The sequence below is a fragment of the Pristiophorus japonicus genome, chromosome 5 (genome assembly GCF_044704955.1).
Source record: "Pristiophorus japonicus isolate sPriJap1 chromosome 5, sPriJap1.hap1, whole genome shotgun sequence".
Lineage (NCBI taxonomy): Eukaryota > Metazoa > Chordata > Chondrichthyes > Pristiophoridae > Pristiophorus > Pristiophorus japonicus.
Genome location: NC_091981.1, coordinates 195,206,721 through 195,219,980, shown reverse-complemented (window position 1 = coordinate 195,219,980; position 13,260 = coordinate 195,206,721).

Sequence of the window (13,260 nt, the reverse complement as noted above, 5' to 3'; positions counted from 1 at the left end):
ATACATGGGTTACAATGACAGTTGAATACATGACACACCTCCCCACCAAAGACTTATTGGGATCACAGGTTAAGTCTCTCTGGTGGTTTACGGTCCCTTGTAGAGCGCCTGAGTTGGGGCTCTGGTTGTTGGGCGCTGGCCTGAGTGTCTGCTGTTTGCGGTGCCTCAGGCATGTCCGGACTGCCCACAGTGACTGCGCTCTCCTCCACTTGGTTCCGGTGTTCGGTCACCTGTGGTGGAGTGAACTCTATATCGTGTTCTTCCTCTGCTTCTTCTATAGGTTGCTGAACCTCCTTTTAGTTTGTTCCACGTGTTTGCGGCAGATTTGTCCATTGGTAAGTTTAACTACCAAAACCCTGTTCCCCTCTTTGGCAATCACAGTGCCTGCAAGCCATTTTGGCCCTGCAGCGTAATTAAGGACAAAAACAGGGTCATTTGACATCAATACATCGCGCCCCTGCATTCCTGTCATGGTAGTCACATTGTGACTGACGCCTGTTCTCAACAATTTCTTTCATAGTAGGGTGTATAAGGGATAACCTGGTTTTGAGTGTCCTTTTCATTAGCAGCTCTGCGGGTGGAACCCCTGTGAGTGAGTGTGGTCGCGATCTATTGGCCAACAGGAGGCGTGATAAGTGGCTTTGTAGTGAACCCCCTTGGATTCTGAGCATCCCCTGTTTGATTATCTGCACTGCTCGTTCCACCTGGCCGGCTTGAACGGTGCCGTTCTGACATGGTTGATTCCATTGCCTGCCATGAAGTCCTGGAATTCAGTGCTTGTGAAGCACGGGCCATTGTCGCTGACCAAGACATCCGGTAGACCATGGGCGGCAAACATTGCCCGTAGACTTTCTACTGTGGCAGAGGATGTGCTTGAATTTAAAATGGCACACTCAATCCATTTGGAGTAGGCGTCTACTACAACCAAAAACATTTTTCCCATGAAAGGACCTGCGTAGTCCACATGGATGCGTGAACATGGCTTGGCGGGCCAGGACCAGGGGCTAAGGGGGGCTTCCCTGGGTGCGTTGCCCAGCTGAGCACACGAGTTGCACCTGCGAAGACAAAGTTCCAGATCTGCATCTATCCCTGGCCACCAAACGTGTGACCTGGCAATTGCCTTCATCATTGCCCGGGTGCTCATTGTGAAGTTCTCTGATAAACACCTCTCTGCCCTTCTGGGGCATGACTACTCGGTTTCCCCACAGTAAGCAATCGGCCTGAATCGAGAGTTCATCCTTGCATCTATGAAACGGTTTAAACTCCTCAGGGCATGCCCCGTACGTAGCTGCCCAATCCCCATTCAGGACACATTTTTTAACTAAAGACAGTAGCGGGTCTTTATTTGTCCAGACTTTAATCTGACGGTCTGTCACAAGTGAGCCTTCGCTTTCAAAAGCTTCAACAGCCATGACCATCTCAGCATCATGCTCAGCTGCCCCCTCAGTGGTGACTAGCGGAAGTCTGCTGAGTGCATCAGCACAGTTTTCAGTGCCCGGTCTGTGCCGAGTTGTGTAGGCATAGGTGGCTAACATAAGTGCCCACCTCTGTATGTGGGCTGATGCATTCATATTTATGGCCTTGTTGTTGGCCAAATGGGACGTTAGGGGTTTGTGATCTGTCTCCAGCTCAAATTTCCTGCCAAACAGGAACTGGTGCATTTTTTTTACTGCATATACACATGCTAGCGCTTCCTTTTCTACCATCCCGTCGAGTCTTTCTGCCCGGGACAGACTTCTGGAGGCATAAGCTACTGGCTGTAACTGACCATTGGCATTCACATGCTGCAACACACACCCGACCCCATAGGACGACGCATCACACGTTAAAACTAGTTTCTTACATGGGTCATATAACGTTAACAGTTTGTTGGAGCATAACAAATTGCGTGCTCTATCAAAAGCCCTTTCCTGGCTGTCCCCCCAGACCCAATCGCAACCTTTGCGTAGGAGCATGTGTAGCGGTTCTAACAGCGTGCTCAATTTGGGAAGAAGTTGCCAAAATAGTTCAGGAGCCCCAGGAACAAACGCAGCTCCGTCGTGTTACGGGGTCTGGGTGCTCTCTCGATCATTTCCGTTTTGAACGCAGTCGGTCTGATCCCATCTGCTGCTACCCTCCTCCCCAGGAATTCTACCTCTGGAGCTAAGAAGACGCACTTCGCCTTTTTCAGTCGCAGCCCTACCCGGTCCAGTCTGCGTAGCACCTCCTCCAGGTTCTTCAATATCACGACCCGTGATGAGGATGTCATCTTGAAAAACCACCGTCCTTGGAATCGACTTGAGGAGGCTTTCCATATTTTGCTGAAAGATTGCGGCGGTCGAATGAATCCCGAACGGACATCTGTTATAGTCAAACAACCCCTTGTGTGTCATGATGGTGGTCAGCTTCTTTGACTCACTTGCCAGCTCCTGGGTCATGTAAGCTGAGGTCAGATCCAATTTTGAAAAAAGTTTGCCACTGGATAGTGTCGCAAAGAGGTCCTCAGCTCTCGGTAGTGGGTACTGGTCTTGGAGTGACACCTGATTGATGGTGGCCTTGTAATCGCCACATATCCTGACCAATCCATCCGCCTTGAGCACCGGCACGATTGGGTTCGCCCAGTCACTGAATTCGACTGGCGAGATGATGCCTTCCCTCAGCAGGCGGTCCAATTCGCCTTCTATCTTTTCCCGCATCACGTATGGCACCACTCTGGCCTTGTGGTGTACTGGCCTGGCATCTGGATTTATGTGAATCACTACCTTGGTCCCCATGAAAGTGCCGATGCCGGGTTGAAATAATGAGTCAAATTTGTCCAGGACCTGTGAGCATGATACTCGCTCCACAGAAGAAATTCCATTGACATCGCCCCATTTCCAGTTCATGACAGCAAGCCAACTCCTCCCCAGTAGTGCGGGACCATCCCCAGGACAATCCAGAGTGGCAACCTGTTCTCCGAATCTTTGTGGGTCACGACTACCGTGGCGCTGCCTAGCACCGGAATGATCTCCTTTGCATATGTCTGTAGCTGTGCGTCAATCGGCAATAATTTTGGCCTTCTGGCCTTGGACACCCACAACCTTTCGAACTGTTTGATACTCATCAGGGACTGGCTGGCCCCCGTGTCTAGCTCCATTAATACTGGGATGCCATTGAGGAGCACATTCATCATTAACGGTGGCATCCTGGTATATGAACTGTATATGTGCTCCACATGAACTCGCTGAGCTTCAGCTTCCAGTGATTTCCCCCAGTATTCATTTGGCCTCGTAGGGCTTACATTGGGCCCGTTCTCCTCGTACATCAACCTGGCTGCAGGCTTCCTGCACATACGCGCCAAGTGACTGCTGACGTTGCAGTTTCTGCAGGTATATTGCTGATACCTGCAAGCTCTGGCTGGGTGTTTGCCTCCACACCTCCAGCATGAGCTGGAGGCCCCATTGTTGGAAACAAAAGGTCCATTACCAGTCGATCGTCTCTGACTGTCTCTGTAACTGTCCTTAAGCGCACCAGTAACAGGTGTTGATGGCCCCATTACTGACCGCATTGTCCATTGCGATGGCATGAATCGCCGTTCAGCTAGCCATTGTCTCTGTTGAATTCCCCCTTTGGGTTCGACTGCATGCTGGGGCATGTCCGATTGCCTTGTCTGCCTAGAGAATTGTGTGTCGCATTAACAATGTTGACTCCCTGGTCATTTGCCGCATTTGAGCCAAGATTTTTGCCATAAATCATTCTGGTCTTCCTCCCCTGAGATAATTGTCTGGGCTATCATAGCCGCCGCTTCCAAGGTCAAGTCTTTGATCTCAGTTTCCTGAAAACCCCAGCGTGTCCGATGCCCTCAATAAAAAAAGTCTCACAGCATCTCCGCTCTGCATGCATCTGGGAACTTACATAGGCTCACCAGTCGCAGGAGATCTGCCACGAAGTCTGGAACGCTTTGCCCTTCTCGCCGCCGGTGCGTGTAAAACCGGTGTTTCGCCATGTGCATGCTGCTCGCTGGTTTAAGGTGTTCCCCAATCAACTTACTGAGCTCTTCGAATGTCTTGGCCACCGGCTTCTCTGGCGCTAGAAGGTCCTTCATCAGGGAGTACGTTCTGGATTCACAAACCGTCAGGAGATGAATCCTGCGTTTGTTGGCCAAATCCTGTCCCAACCATTCCTTAGTGATGAAACTTTGCTGTAGTCTCTCAATAAAGTTGTCCCAATCATTGCCAACACAGTATCTCTCCTCTGTGCTGCTAGTGGCCATGCTCGCGTGGTTTAAATCCCAGTTTCTCGTCGCCAATATTATGTTCTTACTATACAGTATAAATGCACCCGAGGCCCATACTTGAGAAAAGATCACTCTGTGACCAGTTACCTTTATTACCAAGATCTCAAGAGGCAGACGGTGGGTGGAGTTTCCCCTTTTATACCGGAAAGTCTAGGTTAGGAGTGTCTCCCACAAGTTCGCCCCCTGTGGTCAGTGTTCTCAAGGTATATAACTTAGGTCAGCTTATACATGGGTTACAATGACAGTTGAATACATGACAAAAGGTATAAATACCAATGCCTCATCCCGCATCCAAAGATGGGCACTGACATTATCCGCTTATGATTATGTCATCCACCACAGACCAGGCACTGAAAACTGTGCTGATGCGCTTAGCCGGCTAGCATTGCCCACAACCAGGGTGGAAATGCCGCAGCCTGCAGACTTGCTGCTGGTCATGGATGCCTTCGAGAGCGAGGGCTCACCTGTCATGCCTTGCCAAATTAGAACCTGGACCAACCAGGATCCTATATTGTCAAGCGTAAAAAGGTGTGTCCTAAATGAAAATTGGTCTGCCATTCCCAGGGAAATGCAGGATGAAATGAAGCCTTATAGCCACCGCAAAGATGAATTGTCTATTCAGTCTGATTGTCTGTTATGGGGTAATCGTGTTGTTATGCCAAAAAAAGGCAGGGAAACTTTTGTGCGAGATTTACACAGTACCCACCCAGGCATTGTCATGATGAAGGCCATTGCCAGGTCTGACGTTTGGTGGCCCGGCATTGACTCGGACTTGGAGTCATGCGTGCAATAGTGCAACACTTGCACGCAACTGAGTAATGCACCTGAGAAGGCTCTGCTGAGTCTGTGGTCATGGCCATCCAAACCGTGGTTAAGGATCCACATAGACTTTGCTGGCCTCATTCTCGGCAAAATATTTTTAGTGGTAGTGGACGTTTACTCCAAATAGATTGAATGCGTAATCATGTCATCCAGCACGTCCACAGCCGCTATTGAAAGCCTCCAGGCCATGTTCGCCACCCATGGCCTGTTCGATGTCCTTGTCAGCGACAACGGACCATGTTTCACCAGTTCGGTGTTCCATCAGTTTATGACCCGTAATGGCATCAAGCATGTCAGGTCTGCCCCTTTCAAACCCGCGTCTAACGTTCAAGCGGAGCGGGCTCACAGCATTCTGCTCAGTTACCGGACGAGACCCCATTCGCTCACCGGGGTCCCTCCTGCCGAGCTGTTAATGAAGAGAGGCCTCAAAACCAGGCTGTCTCTTGTACACCCGGATCTCAATGATCATCTCGAAACCAGAAGGCAACGGCAGCAATGGTACCACGATCGCGCAGCCATATCACGTGACATTGCTGTTCATGACCCTGTGTTTGTCCTGCATTATGGTCATGGTCCAAAGTGGGTTGCTGACATGGTTTTGACCAAGGCTGTTTGTACTCAAATTGTTAAATGACCAAAAGTGCAAGAGGCACATCGACCAAACCCAACTGTGATTCACAGACAACCCAGAACAAATTGAAGATGACATCATAATTGACCAACCAACACACATCCAACCATCAGTTGACCCTTGTGTCCTTCACGAAGACGAACCTACCATCCCCGACAGTCCTGTCAGACCGACTGCTCCACAATGCAGCAATGGTCCTACTAACTTAAACACAAGCTTGGGTTCGAACTGAAAAGATCAACCAGGGATAGATAGATAGATTTTTAACCAATAAGGGAATTAAGGGTTTTGGGGAGCGGGCCGGTAAGTGGAGCTGAGTCCACGGCCAGATCTGCCATGATCTTGTTGAATGGCGGAGTAGGCTCGAGGGGCTAGATGGGCTACTCCTGTTCCTAATTATTATGTTCTTATGGCGTGGAAGGCCCCGGACCATCTCAACTTGTAAATACAACCTGTACTAAGGACTTTGGGGGGAATGATGTTATGTATGTTAATTGGGTTTTACCTGCCACTGGAGGGCGCGACTGTCAGAGTCCGAATGGTCACTGGCAGACACGTGCAAGCCGTGTATATAATGTTGGCAGCCATGTTGAATCCTCACTTCGAGAATAAATAAACTGGAGTAAGGTCATGCCTGAACTAGCTCACCGTACTTAGCCTCATGGAGTTATTCGATACTTAACAGAACATGTCTATGCAACTATAGACTAATCAGCTTAACATTGGTGGTAGGAAATATAATAGAGTCGTATGAAAGGAAAAATAGAAGAACATCTAGAAACCAAAAATATAATAATGAATAGTCAGCCTGGATTTTAAAAGGGAAAGTCTTGCTTGACCAATCTCATTGAATTCTTCGAAGTAGTAACAGAGGGCATAGATAAGGCTAATGTAGTAGATGTAATTTTTCTAGATTGCCAAAAGGCCTTTGATAAGGTACCACATAATAGACTAATTAATAAGGTCAGAGAATGCGGAGTCGGGGACAAGTAGCAGAATGGATCGCTAGCTGTTTTTAAGACAGAAAGCAGAGAGTAGGGGTAAAGGATAGCTTTTCAGAATGGCAGAAGGGGGGTGGGGGTAGGGATATTCAATACTGAGGAGGACTGCAACAAATTACAGGAGGGCATTAATAAATTTGCAGAATGGGCATATCATTGGTAAATGAATTTCAACACAGATAAATGTGAGGTGTTACATTTTGGTAAGAAAAATAAGGAGGTCACATATTACTTGGAAAATAAGAATCTAAATGGGGTAGAAGAGCAAAGGGATCTTGGAGATCAAATACACAAATCATTAAAAGTAGCAATGCAGGTTAATAAGGCCATAAAAAAAGCAAACCAAGCACTAAAGTTTATTGCTAGAGGTATAGAAACGAAAGTAGATAAGTTATGCTGAACTTGTATCAAACCTTGGTTAGTCCACACTTAGGTCTTGATTTTCGGTTTTCGGTAAAAACGGTAGTTTTACGCCAAAATTACCGTTTTCGCTGTGCTACCATTTTTAGGTCTAATTTTCGGCCTTTACAATGGGCGCACCGGTAAAGTCAGCGTTTCACAAGGATTCGCTGTTCAAACCGCAAGTTTCGGCAACTTTAGTCCGGGTCGGTAGCGCTGCGAGAGAGGTCTTTGGTGGGGGTAAAAACGAAAATAAATTTGCAAAAATCATTCACAAAACATTCAAAAAACCATTACCTACTAAATTGCAGAAAAAGAATTAAAAAATAAAATTTAACTTGCCTTTTTACAGGTCTTCATACTTAACCGCTGCTAGCAGGCTGCACCGACAGGTTTGACCCTGTCGGTATTCTGGGCATGGTGGAGAGAGCAGAAAGTACGACGGTAACGCAATTTGTGGCGTTGCACATCGTTTCACGTCGGCGCACCTCTCCCTGACGGTACCTGGAAGCGCCACCACAAAAAGGTGCCTGAGGATCCTGCCGACCGGGTTTTCGCTGCGGAGGGTCAAATTGCGACGAAAACCTGGTCGCAAAGTTGGCGAAAATCCAGCCCTTAAGAGTATTGCGTACAATTCTGGTTGCCCTATTATAAAAGGGATATAGAGGCACTGGAGAGGGTACAAAAAAGATTTACAAGGATGATACCAGAAATACAAGGCTATACCCACAGGACAGGATGAACAGACTGGGTCTCTTTTCTCTTGAAAAGAGAAGGCTGAGGGGTGACCTAATAGGGGTCTTTAAAATTACGAAAGGTTTTGATAGAGTGGATACAGAGAGAATGTTTCCACTTGTGGGGAAGAGCATAACTAGAGGCCATCAATATAAGATAGTCACCAATAAATCACTAAGGAGGTGGTACTCAGTAAGATAATGGGACTAAAGACAGATAAATTCCCTGGACCTGATGGCTTGCATCCTAGGGTCTTAAGAGAAGTAGCGGCAGGGATTGTGGATGCATTGGTTGTAATTTACCAAAATTCCCTGGATTCTGGGAAGGGCCCAGCAGGTTGGAAAACTGCAAATGTAACGCCACTATTTAAAAAAGAAGGCAGACAAAAAGCAGGAAACTATAGACCAGTTAGCCTAACATCTGTGGTTGGGAAAATGTTGGAATCCATTGTTAAAGAAGCAGTAGCAGGACATTCGGAAAAGCAAAATTCGGTCAGGCAGAGTCAGCATGGATTTATGAAGAGGAAGTGATGTTTGACATATTTGCTGGAGTTCTTTGAGGATGTTGTTATGTCTGTAATGCACTTATGAATGACTCCACGAGGCAATGTGTTGTACTCAAACTGTAGTGACCTTGTTCCTTTACTCATAACTCCAGAGTGAGGCACAAGCATGGTGGGCAGCCTTTTATACTGGGCCCTGCACACCTATGCAGGTGACTGTCAGGTCTCTCACTGCAGTGCCCTTTGGTGGACAGCACAGTATATACACAGTGTAAACCTTATTGATAGTATATCAGGTAACAAGTCGCCATCTTATGCAACTATACAGTGACGACACAGAAAGTACATCTATAGTCTGCATATATAACATCACTCTCCCCCAAGTCCTTTGTGCCGATTACCTTTGCACTATGTGCTCTGGCTTAGCTCTCCCCAGACTTAAGTGTCAATAGCCCTTGCACCTTGGCTGTGCTTTGGTTTGGCTCTCTCCCTGTTAACCCCCAAGTCTTTTTGCCACAACGTTGGGTAGTGGTTACCAGTTTAGATGGTTCGATGATGCAGTGGAGGTTCCAGTGGGTTCTGGGTGTGATCCATGTGTGTGTCCATGGCTACATACATGCATTCCCCCCTCCCCCCACCCACAGTGAGATCATGCAGCAGGCCCGTTACATTAACATACAGGATCAGACACAGTGCAATTACAAAGAAAGGAAGTTACAGTTTGTATCGTGAAACCTTGGTTCAGTGACTTACATTTGTTACGTTTTGCGGTCATGCGCCAGGATTGAGTAGATTGCATTCATGGTCCAGTCAGGGTAATTACTGAGGTAGCAGGTTCCAGAGCAACCGGATGCGGTTCTAGTCATCTGATAGCGGCGCTGCGCCGCCTGCTAGTGGGGTGGGCTTGGTTCGTGCACCTAGCCAGGACACAGGGTCTTTGCCGTTGCCTTGTGGTGGTCTCCCTGTCCGCCTTTGAGGGCTGCAGAATCTTCTGCCTGCTCTCTAACGGTGTTGGGAACCTGGCTGTTCCAGGTCCCGTTTGGGGAACTTGTTGGTTCTGACCTTTCGCTCCAGGACATGGCCGAGGTAGCGACTGGGTCTGGGGGCTGCGCCGTCTCCATCCGGGTGATGGGCAACAGCGGCCAACTGTGCGTATTGGTGCCGTTTTCATTTCCAGGTCCATGGCAAATAGTGCCATCTGGTGCCTACAGCATGGGATAGACCTGGGGCAGGGTATCAGGATCAGTGCCTTCACCCTCCTGAGGTCGCTGGCCTATAACTTGTGGGGACACCTGGGGAAGGGCATCAGGAGCAGCGCCTTTACCCTCCCGAATTCACTCGCTTGCTACTTTTGGGGAGACTCTATTCCCGACATCTCGCAACAACATTTTATTCTTTACATTAGGACTGGTACCGACATCTCGCAACAACATTTTGTTCACAATCTTAATCGGTTCGTTACATTGATTGCCATGCATATAATGTCTCTTTAAGTTCAGTTGGTTGCAGGTCTTCTTTAAGAGAACCCTGCTGGCTTTGAGAATGTAGATAGAAGGTTTGCGAATGTGTTAGTAAGGGATCATGGGAAAATGGCCAAGAGAAATTGTCCAGCTGCGATATTTGCCCTGTCGACACAAACAAAGGATTACTCAGAGTTGTGGTCAAACACGAGTTACGCGAAAAGCGAAGTCAGGTATAAGTCAGACGCTATAACAAGCCATAAAATAGGGAAATACGAAGCACTGAAACTGTAAACACGCTAGGCCTAGTGCCCGCCCTGTCTGGGGGACCTGTCGGCTTGCCATTGGGTGTATTCTGGGGGAAGCAGAAAGTGATTGGATGAACTAAGTGCTAATCAAATGTGTTCTGTTTTGAAAATGTATAACTGCTGTGGTTTCGCGCTGTAACGAGACTTGTCAGGAGAGAGGTGGACAGGCTCAAATCGAGAGTGTTCCCTTTATCTTAACAGGTCCCGGCCGGAGAATCTCTAATAAAGGTCTTATGTTGCTAAGACTAAAACTGTTTGTGTGTCAGTGAATCCGCTGAAACAGATTGAAGGGAAAAGAATCCAGAATCAACATTTTTACCCCAATCAAATCCTTTGTTAGACACCACGTGTTGGCCCCTCAGTGTTGCACCTCGTGATATGGCCGTGGCCATTTTTTTTTCAGCCACGCTACACCTCACTGCAGAAGGGACGCCATCTTGCCTCTGTCCACGAAGTCGACTGCCTTGATCCTTCTCTCCCGCGATTCTGCCACAAAAGCTGGAAGAGTGCCTGTGAATTTGATCTTCCTCCACAGGAGTCCTGCCACTGGAGCCGGGAAGGTACTTTTAGGTCGTTCCAGTCGGATCACTGCCACATAGTCGTGATGAACGGTCTGTGCCTCAGGTGCTGTACTGCTCTGTTCTCTGGTGCCTGGCCCAAGCGAAGGTGAGGTTTTGCTCTGCCTCTGAGCACGGGGGACATCGATTGCTGGAGTGAAGAGGTCTTCCCATTTCCACTGGATCTTCCCCATCCACCTTCTTCCAAGTAGCGTTGGACCATCACCTGCAACAATCCACAGAGGTAACTTGTGCACCACGCCCTTATGGGTTACACTTACATCCGCACTACCAAGGACTGGGATCAGCTCCTTGGTTTAGGTGCACAACTTTTACTGTACTGGAACCAGCTCGGGTCGTTTTTCATTCCATAGCTTCTCAAAGGCATCCTGGCTCATCACTGACTGGCTCATTCCTGTGTCCACTTCCATGAAGACTGGAACGCCATTTATCTCGACTTCCATCTTCACTGGAGGACAATCGGTGGTGCAGGTATACACTCCATACACTTCTTCTTGGGGCTGAGCTGCCTCTCTGGCCAAATCATCATACTTCCCGCTGGATTCAAAGTCATCTATCGACTCCTCTGCTAGACGGTGAGTCGTATTTCTTTTACACATGCGCTGGAGGTGGCCCTTCGTGTTACAGGCTTTGCATATGTACTCAGCAAACCGATACTGGTGAGCCCTATGGTTTTCTCCACAACGTCAGCATGGTGCTACTCGATTAGCACCCCTCGGCCGACTCTGAGTTCTGGAACCCTGAGGTCTGTGCTCTCTGCCCTGGGCAGAGCCACGTTCTACAGTCTTGCCTGTGAAAGGTACCATTCTGTGTATAGTAATTGCCGGGTTTGAGTCCACAGGATGAATAATTTGCTTGGTGCTGCAGGTCGAGGTCATGAACACCTGACTGATGCTGATGACCTTCTGCTGGTTGACTGTGATGTCGGCAGATAATAGCTTGTGAAGGAGGCCCTCGTAGCCAATTCCCATAACGAAGATATCTCGCAATGCTTCGTTGAGGTCCGTGCCGAAATCACACGGTGTCGCAAGTCTCCTGAGGTCGGCAGCATATTTTACAATCTCCTGGCCCTCAGGTCTGTGGTGAGTGTAGAATCTGTGCCTGGCCATGAGGATGCTCTGTTTTGGTTTTAGTTGGTCGTGAATTAGTTCACGACCAACTCATCGTATGTCTTATCCTTGGCCTTTGTGGGTGCCAGCAAGTCCCTGACGAGATGGTAGACCTCGGGCCCACAACTGGTCAGCAGTATAGCCTTGCGCTTTTCCGCCAATGTGTCCGTCTCCCCTGCCAGGTCGTTTGCAACGGAATATTGCTTGAGCCTTTCCGTGAAGGCATCCCAATCATTACCCTCTGCGAAGTCTTTTAGTGTGCCAAAGGTAGGCATAATCGTGTGACAGTCCGCATTCTCATCGCCAGTTGTTATGTCTGTAATGCACTTATGAATGATTCCAAGTGGCAATGTGTTGTACTCAAACTGTAGTGACCTTGGTCCTTTACTCGTAACTCCAGTGTGAGGCACAAGCATGGTGGGCAGCCTTTTATACTGGGCCCTGCACACCTATGCCAGTGACCCTCAGGTCTCCCATCGCAGTGCTCTCTGGTGGACAGCATAGTATATACACAGTGTAAACCTTATTGATAGTACATCAGGTAACAAGTCTTCATCTTATGCAACTATACAGTGACTACACAGAGAGTATATCTATAGTCTGCATATATAAAATATGTAACAAACAGGGTGGATAAAGGGGAACCAGTGGATGTGGTGTGTTTTGGACTTCCAGAAGGCATTTGACAAGGTGCCACATAAAAGGTTACTGCACAAGATAAAATTTCACGTGGTTCGGGGTAATATATTAGCATGAATAGAGGACTGGCTAACTAACAGAAAACAGAGAGTCGGGATAAATGGTTCATTCTCTGGTTGGCAACCAGTAACTAGTGGATCAGTGCTGGGACCCCAACTATTTACAATCTGTATTAACGATTTGGAAGAAGGGACTGAGTGTAATGTAGCCAAGTTTGCTGACAATACAAAGATGGGAGGAAAAGCAATCTGTGAGGAGGACACAACAAATCTGCAAAAGGACATAGACAAGCTAAGTGAGTGGGCAAAAATTTGGCAGATGGAGTATAATGTTGGAAAGTGTGAGGTCATGCACTTTGGCAGGAAAAAATCAAAGAGCAAGTTATTATTTAAATGGAGAAAGATTGCAAAGTGCCACAGTACAGTGTGACCTGGGGGTACTTGTGCATGAAACACAAAAGGATAGTATGCAGGTACAGCAAATGATCAGGAAGGCCAATGGTATCTTGGCTTTTATTGCAAAGGGGATGGAGTATAAAAGCAGGGAAGTCTTGCTACAGCTATACAAGGTATTGATGAGGCCGCACCTGGAATACTGCGTGCTGTTTTGGTTTCCATATTTACGAAAGGATGTACTTGCTTTGGAGGCAGTTCAGAGAAAGTTCACTAGGTTGATTCCGGGGATGAAGGGCTTGACTTATGAGGAAAGGTTGAGTAGGTTGGGCCTCTACTCATTGGAATTCAGAAGAATGAGAGGTGATC